Here is a 15,003-nt window from a genome sequence, read left to right on the forward strand (position 1 = left end):
CTGTAACAGGGGGATACTGCTACAGACCTTCCAGGGAGGATGCTCTCGCTGCCCCTCAGTCCATCATATGCCAGAGCCAAAGCTTTGAGATGTTGCAGTTTACCTGCCAAAGTCCCTACAGAAAAGTCCTTCACATCTTAATAGGAAATTTCAGCTTTGCTAATGCCTATTTTGGGACTTTTTAATAGTTTTAATTTTAAAAGGAAATTACATATAAAATGATGTAGAATAGACAGGAAATTTGCTCAGTTTCAGGGGCTAGTTCTGATTTTTTTCTACAATTCCCCATCCTTGAAGATCCTCATGATTTCGTCAATGTTAAATTCTGCAGGACTTTTCCAAAGCGGAAATCTGTCATTTATTTTCTTTACAGTTCTGACTGAGCAAATACAGACAAAATATACTGTGACACAAGAGAGACTTGAATTTGAAGTCACTTTCAATTGTTTGACGTTGCAAATACCTGGAACTGTGACTGATACCTCATGCCTAACAGCTGAGTATGTTGTTTGATAAACTCTGTTACATGAGCAAATGAGGAGGGGAAAACATTACTCAGTTTTACACTTTTGCAGAACTTTTTTTATTATTTCTTCTTCTATCTGCTGTGATTTTAAGAGGCTAATTCACTAAAAGCATGCTTTTCCTAGTCAAGAGAGAGCTGTATCATTAGAATTATCACATCTAGTCCAAACTGGATCTTGATACATGTGTTTTCTTCAAGTCCCACACTATTTGAGATTAAAGTTTGTGATTCAGGTACATCTTCCTGGCAAAGACTAATTACATGTGGGTTTCCTTGCACCTTCAGAGACCTAAAAGGCTGCAGAGAGACCAGCAGAGACAGATCTATAAATGAAGGAAGAACCCACTGGTACACATATATCTTTATATACTCAGTTCACACATATAAGAACAGGATGAGTGAATATTTATGTAAGCCTTTGTCTAATTGGGAGACTAATTATCCAGGTATAGATTTATAAAAGGAATGGAGAAAGAAGGCTGAAAAGAGGCAGAAGAGTGGATTATCAATTTCATCTTACTTAACCCATGCTCCTGCATCCCAAACACCTACAGCTGTCTCCTTTCCAGTGCTGGGCTCTATCTACTACTGCCATTCAGGCATATTTTCATGCACACACAGGTGTTGCTTTGGAATCAAAAAGTCATTAAGGTTGGAAAAGGCCTTTAGGATCACCAAGTCCAACCATCAACCTAGTACCACTACCATGTTCATCAACATGGTCCTTAAGTGCCATATCCACACATTTCTTTAACATTTCCAGGGGCAGTGACTCCACCACTTCCTGTTCCAATGCTTTACAACCCCTTCTATGATTTTTCTTTCCCTAAAAACTAATCTAAACCTCCCTTGGTATAACTTGGGGCCATTTCCTATCATACTTATATTGCTGTGTTATACAAGTCCAAACACCTATGTGCTATCTGGATGAGTCTAGCATTGAAATCTGAGCCCTACTATCACAGCTGATTGATAATGATAAAAACCATAAAAATCAGAAAGGAGATAAAATTCAAGAGGAGATTTTATGCTTTGAGTTATCATGGCAGTACCTGCTGCAAAATGTATGTTTTGATTCAGTGCCCTGGAAGTCTCAAGTCTGCAGTTAATATTTCTTTTCCAATTATTGCTGTAAATGGATAAAATATATTTTAAGATATTTGTGCTAAGAGTCCTGTCTAGAGAGAGAGAGGTATTTCCACTGCACTACAAGACTTATTACATTTATTTGCACAATTCACTTAACTCTGGTCCATGATATTGCCAGAAGCCCTTGATGGAATTACGGTTCCATAATTATAGCTTTATAAATTACAGTCCTTTAATAGCTTTAGGGCTGGATTCTCCCTTGCAGTAAATCATCAGGGCTTCATTGATTTTATTGAAGTATATAGAGGTATGTCAACTCACACCAGCTGAAACCTGAGGTGAGATCTTCACCCTTTGAAATCATGAGTAGTTCAGCCATCAGCTTAAAGGTAGCCTGAAATTAACCCTTGTTCCTCATTTTTCATAGCCCCTTTGCTACAATGGAGTGCATTGAAACAATAAATTGTTGAAGCTAATGCTATCACAAACCAAGATGCTGCTGCTAATTAAAATCTGTCATTATCACTCATACTCAAAAAAGGTTAGGCATTAAAACTTTTGATTCCCTACCACTCTGCACCTTAGGTTCCCTTTGTGTAGACTAAATGTAGCAACACACCCTCAACTCCTGTAATACCCTAATGCATTTTTATGGATGTTCTTAAATATGCACACATAAATTTAAAGTTTCAGAGTATGTCAGTGTGCACTCTCAGCTAATTTACTGTTCATGTATGAGCCTCGGTGAGAGGTACAGATAAATAACTGGAAGACATCCAGCATTTCAAATACCAGCAAATGGATGGGCAAGTTCACTCAGGCTCCTCTGGTAGCCTTCACAGCCTTTTGCCAAGAAGCCAGACAGTGTGAGAGGAGTGTGGGGAAAAGCATTGTATTATGGGAAACAAATATAATATTTATATCTAAGTAGTGAAAGTAACTCACTGCCATGGGTCAGATTTGACCTAGTATTGATCACTTGGGATGGATGCAACTATCAGTCACTTGAAGAATAATACACTGTCAAGTCTTTCCCTTTAAAATAACATATATAGCACTTACATAGCATCAATGGATTTTAATGGCCATAATAGTTCTGTAAGTTTAGATTTGGGTATTTACATTGTGAATTATGGAAGTTACTGAAAGTTTCAGTTCAAAACAACCATTGATTTTTTTCGGCAACTAAAATGTGCATGTCTTTGCCTTGCCCAAAGTCAATTTTGGCAGGCACATCAGAGATCAGCAGTTCCTAAGTCTGAGCAGTGAACTTTTGATTACAGCTTATTGCCCTCCAAATATAATTCCTTTAAAAATCAAAACAGGTCCTCCAGAGGAGGATTATTAGGGTTCTGGTAAGGATAGAACAGCACAGGCCCAAATTTACCAGCAGACGAGGTGGCTTTGGTGTAGGCGAAAGAAGGCATAAAATGTTTATCCCTTTAAGCCACAGTGACTGATGAAGGCTAAGCTGGAGGGAATGCTCTCCGGAGACCTCTCCTGCACTGCACTGCTCCAGTTTTCCTTTCCTCTCTGCTTGTGGTTACAACTGTATTATTTGTCCCTCCGCTAAGATAAACATAACTTTCCCACATTTGAATCTGTTATGACAAAAAACACTATCTGTTGCTTTTTGATAGCTCCACCACAGAAAGATAAAGGCAGGCTGGTGAAACACCGAGCTTCTCATAACTAGGGAATCCATGGCCAAGGGACCAGCAGGCAATGAGGAAGCTCCTGCCCCAGGGTGGGCTGTGCTCTCCTCAGGAGTCTGTGGTAGCTGGAGCACCCTTTCAGCTCTGACACACCAAAGGCGTCATTTGGGAACAAGGCCAGCTTCAACTTTTGTCAGGACCACGACAAACAAAAAAACAAAGCCAGAAAGTCAGGAAAATGCCAGTGTGCTGCAGCCAAAACCTTTCCAAGGAGCGGATAACTGAGAAATTAAAAACACTCAGTGAGATATTTGCAAGTGGACAACTCGGCTTAGAAGATGATGTGCTGATGCCACAAGCTCCCTTGCAAGGGTAGAGTGGCTTCATCCCAAGGGGCAGCTGGAGTCCTTTCAGGTCCTGTACAGCACAATGAAATGACATGGAGGAGCCCACTCTAGCATGCACTCCTGAACCCACATGCTTTCATGACAACTGAACCCTAAAAATAACATACTGTATCAAAAGTGAATTGATAAAGTCTATCCAGGGGCTTTTTTTCCTCCACCATTGCTTGAAGAATGTTGTAAGTAGTTTCACCTCAGTCATTCAGTACTAACAGATGCCTCTGCTCCTTGCACTGGTGGAGGAGAGCAAAGTTTTCATATAGGCAACACAGTTACTACAAACTACCTGCAAGGTAGTGATGAATACAGCCCCAGGGACCACATTTTTCTGGGCACAGCACATTAACAGAGCATTAACCAGGAGAACGTTAATTACAATTGTCGCTGCTGCTCACCCAAAAGGAATTCAGCCTGGCAAAACACGATCATAAAAAAGAAGGCATTTGGAATGAATCAATGTGTGTGTGACATATATAAATGCCATTTGCACCCTGCCTAGGAAGGCTCCACAAGCCTCACGGCTTGCAGCTGGCTGCCAAGGACTCTGCAGGGCCATCAAGCACACCCTCAGATGATGGTCCAGTGACTCTGCATTCCACTTAATGAGCACTGACAGGCAGATTAGAACAAAAATGAAAATACCCTCTGGTAACGTTTCTAGATATAAAACCTCCTTTTCTCGTGAGTTTTGAGCTCTATTTTTCTCTTAGTAATTCTGTTTTAAGACAGACTTCAACATTCCAGTGACTGTGGGCCAAGACATCTGGGTCTCTGAGGTTAGAATGTGCTGTGAGGACACAGCTCCCTGATTCTCTGCCCAGTTTCATCCCCAGAGTCTCCCAGTCTGCTCAAATCCACACTATCCCCAGGGCCCATGAGCTAGATGGGGATAAGCCAGCACAGCTCACCCTGAGCACTCAGCTTGAACCCATCCACCCCTCGGGGAAGGAGACCAGGAGGTCCATTTTGCCATGTCTAGGTCTGCTGGAGATGTCATAGTGTAGGGAAGACAGTCCCAAAGAATCAAATCAGGTCCTCTCAGTTACAGAGAAGTACATTTGGTTTCTATCCGGACCAGTTGTTTAGTGGAATACTGATCATTCATCTTCAGGGGACTCTGAATGAAAGCTTACCTGTCATCATCACCATTACCAAATCGATGTTCAGACGTGCAAAGTGACCTGTATTTAAAAATCTACGCCAGAGTTACGTTCAACAGCTGGTTCTGTTACCAAAACACTCTGTTGTTAATGTATGCACACACACGGGGCAGAGCCTGGTGCGAGCGTGTGGCTGTGGGTGAAAGCTCCACTGCTTTATAAATTGTGCACAATCATCCTTAATCTTTGCAAAATACAAAGTACAGTTTGCTCTCTGTTGCCTGTTCTGCACAGCCCTTTCATTACAGAAACATCTGTTAGAAGCTAAGGGCCTGTCAGAGTTTCCATTATAAACCCCCATATTCAAGGGGTTACTGCAACTGAGCCATAAAAAGTTGCTTCAGGCTCAAACTTGGCATAAAAGGTCTCCAGTGGGAGAATTACTTTTTTTCTAAACCTAAAATGTTAAAATACATGCAGTTAAACAAAAGAAATTCACTTTCCCTGAGAGACAGCCTCTCCCAATTCTATATGTGTCAGACCTACTTACATGCACTAACATTGTATATGAGAATTTAAAAGCAAACTGTTGATTAATTCATTCATTTAGCTATTTATTAAAATACATTCACTAACTTCACAGCGTTACTGATTCGTTTAAAATATAAGTGGCCAGGTGATTTCAGATAGAAAAATAGCAATCACATAGAAAATTAATTATCCATCTATATAAAAAGCAAGGGGGAGGGCAGCACTTTCAAGTCGTATTTTCATCCCCAGCTTCAACTGACTTTCCTCTTGCAGACAATGACTTTACCCTTGGGCTGACAGTAGGATCCAATATCCAAAATAACCTGAAGGCAAGTAGAGAGGATATTTCTTTTCAGAGGTAGCCTGCTCCAGCAGGATGGTGGAGATTGGCAGAAAGATGTTAAGTAGGAGGAAATATGCTTGTTTAGAGAAGATAAGCGGGGGCAGGGTGTGTGTGTGTTTCACTGTACTCTACTGATCAAGGCAATTAAGGTGATCCACTGATCCACAAGCAGTGGTAGACACAAAAATCCTCCATGCAGCCTGGGGATGATGAAGAAGAGGCAGAAACCATAGGAGAGTTCAATTTATGAAAAGTCTGGTTTGCAGGTAAAGGAAGATGAAGCAAAGCTAAAACCCAGGAGACCCTTGAATTTAAGGAGGGTTCATTTTTCAGGCTTGAGGGTATGAGCAGTGCTGATGTTCAGCAAGGCAGCCCTTGGGTATAGAATGAGCAAAATTCTTGTTACACCATTAATTGTGCTGCCCCTGGCAGCTGCAGTAACAGACCTCATTGCTGATCCTGCAGGAATTTAAGTCCGTGAGTAATCCCATTGAAATTAATGGGATTAAGCTTCTGAAGTGTAGAGCTAAGCATATGTGTATTCGGTTGCTGGAGCTGGCCCGGGGGGACAAGCAGGCTCGAAGAGTGCCCTGCCTGCAGTGCTGATGCTCTTTGTGCTGTCATCCCATTGTCTCCGGTTCTTCCATCCATCCACTGGGGAGGAAGGCTGCAGATTGGGCTGTAAGGTCTCTAGGAAAAACTTCCAAACTGGGGGAAGTCACACAGTCATTCACCATTGAATGAGTGCCACTGTTGAGTGGCACCATTTCCTCTGAGTCAGTCCTGAAAACCAGTCCCAGCACAGCTTTAAGATGGGAAACTACTGGTGGATGTGCAGTCCCTTGGAGGAGATGGAAAACAAACATCCTGCTGGTGACCGCCACATAAGGACTTAGCAACTCTCTAGGAGAGTTCCTTTTTCCGCCCTTGTGTTTCTGGCCAAGATCCAGCTGCTGTAATTCCAGTCTTCTGGTTCATCCTCCCAGCATGAGCTCCTGCTCTCTTGCAGCCTTGGTTGCATTTCTGAACACCAACAAGCAGCTGTGGGAGCTCTGACAGGTGAGGAACAATGTCTCTGTACACACAGCAGATGACCCAGACACCCCCAGAGAATGAGCATAATGTGAAGAAACAACACTGCCTCCTTCACTTGTACTGAGGAGCAATTTGGTTTGTATTAAAATTAGACATTGCTCAGCATGGTTGTCTACAGTAGAGTGACTTCCTGGGCTTCGCTGATATTGGAACAACTTGAGATTTCGCTACATGCAAATGTTCCCTCTAATCCCCTCAAAAGCTTCAGGTCTAACAGTGAGCTCAGAGAAAAGCAGTGAACATGGTGCAGTATCTTATGTGAGTAATGTACGTTACATCCTGCCTATGGACATAAGAGGAAAATTTCTCCACTGCATCTTGCTATCAGCATGCAGCATGCATGAGAAGCTCCTGATTCTTGGGCGTTGGCCAATCTCCTCCAGAGCTCTGGAGTCAATACTGCCATCACCTGATGCTTTGTGGCACACCGTCTCTTGTCCATCAGGAACTCCTAGAAAGGAGAAGTTCAGACAAGGAATCAGTCACTTAACTCATGGGTCATCTGAAGTGGCTTCCTTCCTTTTTCCTGTTTTCTGCAACTTTCTTCTAAAGCAGTGGTCACCATAGTTCTTAGACAAAGAACACTTGGATAACCCCTCCCCATATGATTAATTACTATGATTATAAAAATGCAAAAGTCCTCTCAATTAGAAAAACTGTCCCAAATGTAAGATCTTTGACTGGATTGCCCCCCAACAATTCAGTTTTCTACTTTAGTTTTATGTGAACCATGCAGATATATGTTTGATGGGGTCAAAAACACTTAATGAAAACATAAATAAATATTGAAAATCTGACAATAAAAGCTGATATTAAGTAGCTGGAAAGCTGGGATAGACATCAGTTAATAGGACTTTCCTGCTGCTACTATGTGCAATTCTACCTTTAATGACTGTCATATTATTTTCTTATCCCTGATTGTCCTCCATGTCATGATATGAGCAGATATCAGAGAGGTCCTAAAGAAGCCAGTCTTCAAAAAGATTCACTTTTGCCGTAAGAAGAGAACAATGTTCAGAAAAGTTATATTCTCTTCTATATATTAAAATTCTTTTCCTGGGCAGTTATAGCTAATGTCAACTCTATGAATGATTCCATTTAGACATTTCCAACATGCTCATCTCTACAAGTCCAATTTTTTGCACATTCTTTACATGAAAATGCTGCAAATCATGTATTTAAAATGAATGGGGATTGATGTGAATCTGTTACTTTAACAAGAAACAATCTGGTATTTCCATAAGCAATTAGACTATGTTAATAGTCTACAATCTATCATTCCATGAAATGACAGATGCAACTTCTTAACTATATGAAAGTGTCAGGGGTTTTGCTAATGTTTTTTCATTAGAGAAAAGATAACTCGCATTTCCATTTGGATCCAACTCAGGTGTTGTGAAACAGCAGCATCAGCATCCAGAACAGCAGAAATAGCAGAGAGTCAGAGTTCAGGTCCCAGTGCCATCCTGTTGTTTCTGCAAGAACAAGGCAAATGATGCTGGGAAAAATACAGCAGAATGCATCAGGAAGAGGTGTTATCCCTGGCTGTAAAGCTCTCTCTGAAGTAATCACTGGGGGTGGTGTTGACTTGCCTTTCTTTTATTTTGCTTATTAAATATGATCCGTGATCCTGTTAGCATTCTGCATGTTACACTGAAACTTCACACTAGAAAAGGACTGGGATGGAGGTTCCTTAGCTGTGGTCCAGGGCACACTGGTGAGCTCACTGTGCCTGCATTACACTGGCTTTCGTCCTGGACTTCATCTGAGAGGCAAGGAGCCAAGGGAAGGGGAAGAGATGAGATAAATAGCAAAAGCAGAACCCATGGTCAACTTTTACAGGAAGGTCAATACCCATATTCCTCTAAAGACCTCTTAAAAGGAGGTACAAATGCTTTTTCAGTATGGTTTTCCATGTAATGTAAATTACCACAGGGATGTTACACAATGACTTGGAGGATAAACGCCCATGAGGCAGTTTCTTTACTGAGATGTGGAGCTCCTCAGAGAAAAGCTGGAAAATACCTGTAGGTGTGGGAATGACTTTATTCTCTTACTGGAATGAAATATACACTGGTCATTGTGCAGGCTTTTCAAGATCCCCCAGCGTATAACACCTATTTCTGTTTGTTCTCTGAAGGATTCTTTCTTTCTTCTTTTTTTTTCAACAGATGAGATAATTTACCTGGCAATAGCAGAAGAAAAGCCTCTAAATCACACAGTTAAGGTGGTCCATGGTAAACAGAAGCCAAGTGACATTGGTAAGGGACGAAATGAAGTGTGTGAAAAGCAAAATTATGCCAATGCAGGATTGGAGTTGGCTTTCAATAGACCATACATGTTGTATTCTCTATTAATAGGTACAGCACTAAAGGCTGACCTGAAGACCACAGAACTGAAGGAATGTTTCCCATTGATTCCAGAGCCTGTGGATGACAAGCATTTCCTGGAAGCACCACTGATTACTGAAATAGCCTCAATCATATGAAACTCCTGAGAAATTTAGTTCACTAAGTGTACCTCTTGCTGCCACTACTTCTACCTTAGATGTCCTTCTCAGGCTGATCTATTTTAAATAATTATTTATTTCTGGAAGTTTAAAAGCTTGAGTCATCCGAGATGATGAAGTTACATGGAAAGCTCCTTTTCCCACCTCCTCTCTGCACCCCCATGTTACAACACTGTGAAGGCCTTGTTCATGAAACTCATTAGATGAACTTGAAATTTGACAGTGAAAGACTTTTCAGACAAGTCTTTGAAAGCCAGCATATATGCACAAAAATCTAGGTTTCCATGACCAAAATTGCTCAATACACCCTTGCTAGGTAGGATATGACAGCCCAGAGCTGACCAGAACTGACTGTCCCGGTCTGCTCTGCACTGGGTCAGCCTCACCTTGAACATTGTGTGCAGTTTGGGGCACCACAATATAAGAAAGCTATAAATCCATTAGGGAGAGTCCAAAGGGGAGCAACAAAGATGGTGAAGGGCCTTGGGGAGAAGCCATATGAGTGACTGTGGGCACTTGGTCTGTTCAGCCACTGCAGTCTACAAATTTTTTGTGAGAGGAAGAGGAGGGGCAGGCACTGATCTCTTCTCTGTGGGGACCAGTGACAGGACCTAAGGGAATGGCCTGACGTTGTTTCAGGAGAGGTTTAGGTTGGATATTAGAAAAAGGTTCTTCACCCAGAGGGTGGTTGGGCACTGGAACAGACTCCCCAGGGAAGTGGTCACAGCACCAAGCCTGACAGAGTTCAAAAAGTCAGGCACATGGTGTTACTCTTGGGGATGGTCCTGTGCAGGGCCAGGAGTGGGACTCAATGATCCTTGTGGGTTCCTTCCAATCCAGCATATTCTGTGATTCTGTGATCTGGACTACAACTGGGTCAGTGTACAGACATCTGAGAACTGCAAAACTCTCTTCAGCTGAGAAAAGAGATAGGGAAAATCAAGGATGAATCATGGAGTGAGAAACACATATTCACATATCCAACAGAGATGGGAAGAATCAGTAGCCAGAGATGAGGAAGAGACAGCTTTGCCACAGCTCTACCTACACAGCTTTACGTGACTGATCTACACTCCCTTACAGTATGGCTAAGGTACATTTTACAGTATACACTGAATTTTAATTTTTCTGTTCAGATTTTCACAGCCTTTCCTTCCTCCTGTGTTTTATACTACCCAAGAAGGGAGAGAGGCGGAACAAAAAGCTGCAACTGAAGGGAGTGTGGGTGTGAGGGGGTTTATATGTGCTCTGGTTTTGAAGCTTTGGCCTGAAAAGAGATATTTTTTTAACAGACTACAAAAGATGGATGATTTGCTATACTGAAAGAGTTAGAAACTCCTGCAACGTCAACACAGTTCATTGAAAGTTAAGAGGCGGCATCTTATTTTTAGGTGCTGAGTAATTCACAACATTTTGTGTTTAAAATAAAATACTCATCTGTATCATTATGGGTCATCTGTTCAGATAGTTTACTAAAATATTCCCCTTATGTAATACTATCATCCAACACTCCTGAGATCTCTATTTTATTTTAAAGTTGGTGTACATCAGAAAGTCTACAGATAAATTTGTTTTTAAGGTTAATGGTGAAGTGAAACAACATTTCAGGTAAAGTCACTATTAACATGTTGTAAAATGTTGACTTCTCTTACTGTGTTTTCAAATATTCTGTGTCTTTTCTATTATTATTATTTTTCTTCTGCAGTTTATGTGCTGTATGCCTGCAGCCAGGAACATGTGTTTCCAATTATCTGAGCTTTCCATACCAGCTTTGCATTTAATAGCAACTTTTTTTTAAGGTACAGCTCCTCCTCCCACAGAAGTTAATATTCCTCTCCCTTTTCACACAGCTAACAGCAGTGGCTCTTGATTTCAGGCTTATTTTAGAAATCATTTGATTTGGAACTTCTCCAGAGAAGAACATTATTTTCTTCTAAATTTATTGTACATTTTATGAGAAAAAACCAAGCTTTCATATTGAATGTATATGAAGTGTTAAAGCAAGAGAGGGAAGACTGATGTCACTCAGTCTGTCTTGTAGGACATCTCTAGTTTCTTATACAGTGAAGAGTCCAATCTGACCACTAGAGCCATAATAGAAGAAATATTAGACAGTACCCCATCCTTACAATTTATTGCTTAGGCCTTACAAATGCCATCCCTGAAGCATCTGTGGAACTTGTACTCAAGCAATGTGTTGTAAGGTCATAAATTGTGATTGTGACCATTTGTACATGGAGAATTGAAGCAGGCAGATGTCTGTGACTCTGTGTTGGCTTAGTTTGCATTTGACTTTTCTGTATGCAGTTCTGGGACCCACCATTTAAGAAGGATCTGAAGGTCTTGGGAAAGTGTCCCAAGAAGGGCAACAAAGCTGATGAAAAGGCTGGAAGGCACGGAAATATGAAGAGCAGCTGAGGGCTCTGGGCTTGACTGGTTTGAAGAAGAGGAGGCTGAGGGGAGACCTCATTGCTCTCTTCAGCTTCCTGAGGAGGGGGAGGGGAGAGGGAAGTGCTGGGCTCTTCTCACTGGGATCCATTGACAGGATGTGTGGGAATGGTTCAAAGCTGAACCAGGGGAGGTTTAGACTTGGCATTAGGAAGCATTTCATGGAATCATAGACGTATTTAGGTTGGAAAAGACTTTTAATATCATCAAGCCCAGCCATTAACACAGCACTGCAAAGACACGATTAAACTATGTCTCTAAGTGCCACATGTACGTGTCTTTTAAATACCTCCAGGAGTGGTGACTCAACCACTTCCCCAGGAAACCTGTTCCAATTCTTAACCACCCTGTCTGTGAACAATTTTTTTCCAGTGTCCAATCTAAACCTCCCTTTGTGCAACTTGAGAACATTTCCTTTTGTCCTGCCACTTATTACCTGAAGAGAAGAAACCAACTCCCACCTGGTTACAACCTCCTTTCAGGTAGTTGTAGAGAGGAATGAGGTCTCCCCTGAGCCTCCTTTTCTCCAGGCTAAACATTCCCTGCTCCCTCTGCCACTCATCATAGGACTTACGCTCTAGACCCTTCCCCAGCTTCAGTGCCCTTCTCTCAACATGTTTCAGAGGGTGTCAAAACAGTGGAACAAATTTCCAAGAGAGGTGTTGATGCCCCAAGCCTGTTAGTGTTTAAGAGGCATTTGGACAATGCCCTTCATGAAATGCTTTAACTTATGATCAGCTCTTAAGTGGTCAGGTAGTTGGACTAGATGAAGATTTTAGGTCCCTTCCAACTGAAATATCCTATTATACCAATCACCTGCATCAATTAGACATTGGCCTACACTCAGGCTGCAGTCTGTGGAATGATGTGGGCTCATCATCCAGAAAAAAACTCAAACACAGAGCTACAAATGGACCTTATGGATAGTGCAAACATAACCAACATAAAATACTTAACAAGAAAATGGACTTCAATCTGAGGCATAGTTCATCAAGGTAAGAGGTGTAGCCAGAGACCGAGGTTCTGTTTTGCATAAGCATGTGTGGGGCAATGTATGAGAGGGGCAGGCTTGGTGCACATACCTGCATCCTGCTTCATGTTGGGATTAAGCCAAAACACAACTAGACAGCACTTTGAAAGTGCCCTGGGATTTGTCAGTTTAAATGAAGTTTGAGTGAGTTGACCAAGGCCAGCATAAGATCTTGAACTCAGAATTATCCATGAATCTGCTTAATGAATCTTCATTAACAACTCAATCTGCTTCCTAGGACTGGTGAGGGAACAGAAGGGGCAAGCCACTGGGGCAGAGCATGGTTTGGGCCCCAGAAAGAAGAAAGACTAGTCAGAACATATTAAGGTGTTCAGAATAGGTTATAAACCCCTGGCCTTTAGTCACTGAGTACCAAAGATTAAACAGGAGATCACTCATCCGACCTCCATGTGAGGAAAAGTCATGATCCCTCATTTATATGAGAAGGACCACATGAACACTACTGAGCACCAGGAGATACAGCTACCTTCTTCTGAAGTACAAAGCTAGTGAAGCAGTGTGTGCTGCAATTAAAAGGTAGGAAAGAAATATGTTTAACACAAGAAGAGTCATTCAGAAAAGGGATTAATTCATGTTTGGTGTTCTATGATCTTTCTCCACAGATGAGCTGTGTAACCCTGAAACAGATGTGTGATCAACATAATGCTCTATTTGAAACCTCCAATGATAACATGGCAGAGCACAAGTGAGAGATCCTGGCTGAGCCAGGATAAAAGCTTCCACTGGTGAACACTCAGAGGGACTCATAGCAAGTGAGTGTGGGATGAAGGCAGCCACCACCTCCCACAGAAGAGCTGAAGGAGCCTCTCCCAAGGCAAGCCTAAAACCAGAGTGTAACCAGCCAGAACAGTGATGTGACGGGGAGAAATATGGAAATGAGACATTTGCAGAGCTCATTCCTCCTTCAAGGAAGAGTTGCAGTCTCTCTATGACAATAGTGAGTCTCCTCTAATCACTACTTCTCCCCAAGAACCCTTCTGGTGACGGTCCCAGGTGCACTGGTAGCAGAGTACAGGCAGTACAGCCCTTCTGAGCATGGAATACAGCACTTTCTGGCTCACTGCATCTAACAGAGACAATCTCACTACGCATTCTGTCCTGGTTTCTCCCTGCAAAAGTTACATCTTTCTGCTGCAGTCCAAACCTTCTGCAGGGCCATCTTCTGCTCATTACATGGTTCAGGGACATAACAGAGCAGACTTTTATTTTATGCTTCTTCTTTGTTTCTCAGTCCTGTTCCTTCATCAGCATTTGAGGGTTTGGATTTTGACAACACACACGTATGCATTTGCATTAAAATCTAAAGGCCTAATGAATTACAGTTGTGGAGAAAAAATTGGATCTGAGTTTATCTTCCTCTTTGCAGATGTTTTGCCATGATGGCCTATTTCCAAAAGCTGTAAATAGAATCAGAAAGAGCATCTTTTTCTCAGTGGCCTTTAATGTTTTGGACTCCTCTAAAGTTCCCTAGGCTAATAACTCTTGCACACAGCCTATGCTGTATACATATATACAGTGCTTTTGAGCATATGAAGTTTGCAGCATTTATAACAGTGTTGACTCTCACATGTCTATGACAAGTCTGATGGCACCCATCCATACTTTTAAATGCTCAGTGCCTTGTGATAAGGGATTGACAAGAAATGTAGCACTAATTTTCCTGTATACGTTCAGTTTTCATTTGTAAAAATGCTTAAAATAATTGCTCACACAACTTCCAAAGACTCAGATCAAGAGTAGCTTTTCATTTCTAAAAAAATCCTGTAATTGCTAAACTGATCTGGTGATCAGCTGGGGTTTGTCATAGTGTTTATTAATGTCTGGAATTTGAGTTCTGTTTGTCATTTAACTTTTCTGCAACAAACCAATGACAACAAAGTGAGGAGGCATCTTTTTCAACGATTTTTATAGAGGAAACTGAGGAAAACTTTTGTGACAAAGGAAGCACAAGCCTGGTGTGATCTTCCCAACATGTCCAAAGTGTCCTTCCAGCCCAGCCCCTTCAGCACAACAGATGACCTGAAAACCTATACAGAGCGATGCAGAGAGACTCAGAAATTCAGATTTCCCCACATAACAGCATCCTGTTGCTCCTTGGGTCTATGTTGCATAACTCAACTTATAGTTGTCTCTCAGTGTTATCTGGAGTGCCCATGTACCTCTGGCAAACGATGAAACCAGCAGCTATGCTCACACCATGGGGACATCTTTAGGTAACATTTGTTTTCTTTAGTACCCTTTACTGTATATTC

This window comes from Pithys albifrons, chromosome 4 (genome assembly GCF_047495875.1).
Source record: "Pithys albifrons albifrons isolate INPA30051 chromosome 4, PitAlb_v1, whole genome shotgun sequence".
Taxonomy (NCBI): Eukaryota; Metazoa; Chordata; class Aves; order Passeriformes; family Thamnophilidae; genus Pithys; species Pithys albifrons.